General features: G+C 44.6%; 1 pseudogene; it reads right to left on the reverse strand.

The window, feature by feature from the left end:
- Positions 1-2,457: 2,457 nt before the first annotated feature.
- LOC134484167 (ubiquitin-conjugating enzyme E2 L3-like) lies at positions 2,458-3,331 on the reverse strand (annotated as a pseudogene).
- Between the last annotated feature and the right edge of the window lie 695 nt (positions 3,332-4,026).

Consider the following 4,026-nt stretch of genomic DNA (forward strand, 5'->3'; position numbering starts at 1 on the left):
CTCCACCCGGGGGCCGCTCTCCAGATGCCGGTTCCGGAGTGAGCTCCGGGGCAGTGCTCGCACCCTGCCAGCCAGCAGGGCCTCTCTGTCACCTAGGGGGAGAGGGCGGGGAGACAGGTCCCTCTCCCCAACTTCCTCCAAACTGCCTCTTTCCCACTCCTGCCCCCAGCCGCAGCGGCAGACAACCTCCGCCGCGCCGGTCCCCACTCCACCTCACTGCCCTACTGTCCGGCTGGAGACCCGACGGCAGGGAGTGTGGGACGCTTCTACCCCTGCTTCCAGGTCCCGATCTCTCCTCTTCCCGGCTCCTACACCCTTGCTTGCACAAAGGCGCCTTTCACGCCGCCAGCGCCGCCCTCTGCGCCGCCCTTCAGGCCCGCAGCGCTGCCTTTACCCACCCCGCACATCCCGGTCCGGCTGCGGACTCTGCCAGTTGTCACCCGGACCGGCAGTGGCCGACGCGTGCGGTGTTCGCACTCCGCGCCCCCACTAGGGCAACAGACACCCTCCCCTCTATTTCCTCCTCGTTTTCTATAGCTGTTCGTCAGCGCCCTCAAAAGAACGTCCCTCCAACTATCCTCCAGGGTTTCCTACTGTGTGTAACTATGAAGGAGGTGACAGGGGTGGTCCTCTGGACGTGTGCGAGCATAAGGGTGTTATCGTTCCTGTCTATCTGAGGTGCCAAAATGACCTGGCCTCACGTCGAGAGAAAGGGTAGGGAAGAAAGAACTCCTAGACCCAAAAGAGAAAGTGTGTTGTAAAAGAGCTGGCTCAGGAAATGTTTCAGGGCGACAATCCTTTCCATTCCGTGGAAGGAGATGGGGGAGGGGAGATCGAGCTATGTTCTTGAGCTTGATAGGTACTTAGCGGCAGCTCTTTCTAGAACAAGAGTGCGTTTTTTTCAGTTAAAACTTTAAGCATCTGGACTCAGGTCGTTAAACCTTACCCTCCCGTGATCACCTTCTCGCCTCTAACCTTTACCTGCAGTTTCTCCATCTAACGGTAGGGGCAGCACAGGGTAGTATAAAAAGGGCGGGACTTCAGCGGGTTTAACTTCTGAACCTTGGGTTCACTGTCAAGAAAAATGTGGAAGGTTGAGGACTCAGGACCTCAGGTTTAGAAATGTAATGACAAAAGACCCCTCGTCGTATTCCCTGTCTGGATGTTTGCATTTCACTTTACGTTATCGTCTCTAAATGCCAATCAAACTGGGGAGAAAAACAAAACAAAATGAAAACAAAAACAAAACAAAAAACCCTGAGACTGTTTAAGGTGTCTGTAAGATACATTGAAACCGGCTCTATTTAGTATTGAGAATGAAAAAAAAACAAAGAGAAAAGAAAAAAAGAAACAGGTGGCGATGGTGGTGGGCTCATTTCGTAGTCCAATAGAAACAGGAATTTTAATGTCCCCACTTGTTTTGCCTTTGAAAAGCCACTTGAGCAATCAGCCTAGCAGAGCTTTAATTTAGAAACTAAAGCCCAGTCTCCTGTGTTTTTCCTTTCCCTTCTACCAACAAAGGCGAGCTGCTGCATAGCATAATGTTGAGAAAGAGTTCAAAGGAAATCCAGAAAGCCGGCTCAGAAGACCACTTCTGATGCAGTCCAGTTTTTCACTCCTCTGCACAGCTAGCCAGGCTTCACATAAACACAGACACAAACCACCACAATCCCCCTTTCTATAAATACTGGCCAATGCCAAAATGGACACCAATTGTTATGCAAATCACCTCAGCTTATATTTATTTAAATCATACATTTAACTTTTCCACAGTCTTGTCTCGTCAGGTCCCACTTTGGAACCTTGATCTTTAGTTCCCTCTGTGGTCAACTGTGCCTGTTTCCTTGTAGAATCTTTGAAATTAATGCACAAAACGGTGGAAATTTCAGTAGGAGGTACTATTTTTTCTTTTTTCTTTTTTTTTTTAGGGCATCTGAATTTTTAAATCCTTCTTTACGGGTTACCTAGACCACTTTTTTTTTTTTTTATTAATTTGAGTATTTCTTATTTACATTTCGAGTGTTATTCCCTTTCCCGGTTTCCGGGCAAACATCCCCCTCCCCCCTCCCCTTCCTCATGGGTGTTCCCCTCCCCATCCTCCCCACATTGCCACCCTCCCCCAACAATCTTGTTCACTGGGGGTTCAGTCTTAGCAGGACCCAGGGCTTCCCCTTCCACTGGTGCTCTTACTAGGATATTCATTGCTACCTATGAGGTCAGAGTCCAGGGTCAGTCCATGTATAGCTAGACCACTTTTGATTAAGAAAACTATAGAAAGTTCATAACTGCCTTTAGCGGATGCCATTTGGTGGCACATGCTGATTTTCCAGATCAGTGTTTTGTGGGGTACTGCTCCAGGTCTCTGCTCAAACTTGTTAGAATTACGCATGGTAGATTTTGTTCCACAAGTCAGTTTAATATCTATCTATCTATCTATCTATCTATCTATCTATCTATCTATCTATCTATATCTGAAGTATTCTTACAGAATATTTTATGTTCCTTAGAGTATTCTTCAGCTGGGTCAACCGGGAGTGGATGCTCAGGCTGCGGCTTGTTCACCAGTGTTATGAGGGACTGAGTTACTTGGTCAGTCTTGGTCGCTAGGTTCCAGTTTTCAGCACTAATGACTGGCAGACAGACGTGCCCATTCTCATCGATGTCAGGGTGGTAGATCTTTGCTTTAAATGTGATGTTGGGTGGTTTGAATGGATGGATGCTCTGCTGGAAAGTTGATTTCAATTCTGAAGGTATCGTATGGAGGGCTGTCAGGAACAATAAACCCTTGCCAAGTCAATAAATTAGCTTCATCAACCTGGGTGTTAGAAAAGATTTCATCACACATTTGCGGATCTCTTCAAGCTCCTTCATCAGCCTCCTGCTGGCTGCCATGCATGAAGTGCTACTTTTAAACTACACATCTTGTCTCCTGTTGTAACAAAACCTGAAACCATGCCTAGCTTTTACTAGCAATATACACTTTAAAAATAGAGCTGGTAAGGAGAATTTCCTTTAGTTCAAATTTATGGGGAAGAGCTATGACAACTTAATACAAGTATACACTGTTTAATGATTAAATCAAGGTAGTTGACATTTCCATCTCCTCTAACAAGTGTCTTAACACACAGGGTAAGAAGCCTTTTTACAAAAATATTTGTGCATGTTTATGGATTAAAGTATGATATTTTGGGACATGAATGCAACATGGGCTGATCAAATCAGGGTAATTAATGTTTCCATCTCAGCAGTACTCAGTGTCTAAGCACTCCTATGTTAGAAGGTAAACCTGTCTTTGAGTAATGAATAGTAGTGAGAAATGTGAACTTTTAAAATTCTGTTGCTACTATGTAAAAATTTTAACTAAGAAATGATAATTACATATATGTCATTGTGTTGTCATGGCAACACAATGCTTTGAAGTAGGTATACATTGTAGAATGCCTAAATTTACTTCCGTATGCTAGAAATGCTTAGGCTTTACTTTTTTTGGAGGGGGTGAGAATACTCACCTTCTATTTGCAGTGATTCTTAAGAGTTCCTTCAGGTTGTTATTAACGATGGTCAATTATACGGTGTAACAGTATCAACTTCAACACTCCCACTGTCTCATTCACCTAGGCTAGAATATGTAAGTGTCTAATTGGATCGTGGATGTTCCATCAATAAAAGGCTATGACTTGTGGTGTTTTTCATCCTCAAATTCTCTATTTTGCTTAAAGTTGTACACTCCTTGCAGTCTCAGCTCAGATTGAGGTTTCCTTCTCTTAAACCAATCTAAATAAATAGAAGAGAGGCACGGAAAGGGAATAATAGTGCTGAGGAGATGACATTTGCCTCTATGTTTGCTTTGTAAGCATGAGGACCTGAGTTAGCTCCTCAGAAAACAAACAAACAAACACACACACACACACAACACACATACACACACACACTCACACACATACATACACATAAACACACACCCACACACACATACACACAAACCCACATACACATACACACACACCCCCACACACATATACACAT

The sequence above is a fragment of the Rattus norvegicus genome, chromosome 1 (genome assembly GCF_036323735.1).
Source record: "Rattus norvegicus strain BN/NHsdMcwi chromosome 1, GRCr8, whole genome shotgun sequence".
Taxonomy (NCBI): Eukaryota; Metazoa; Chordata; class Mammalia; order Rodentia; family Muridae; genus Rattus; species Rattus norvegicus.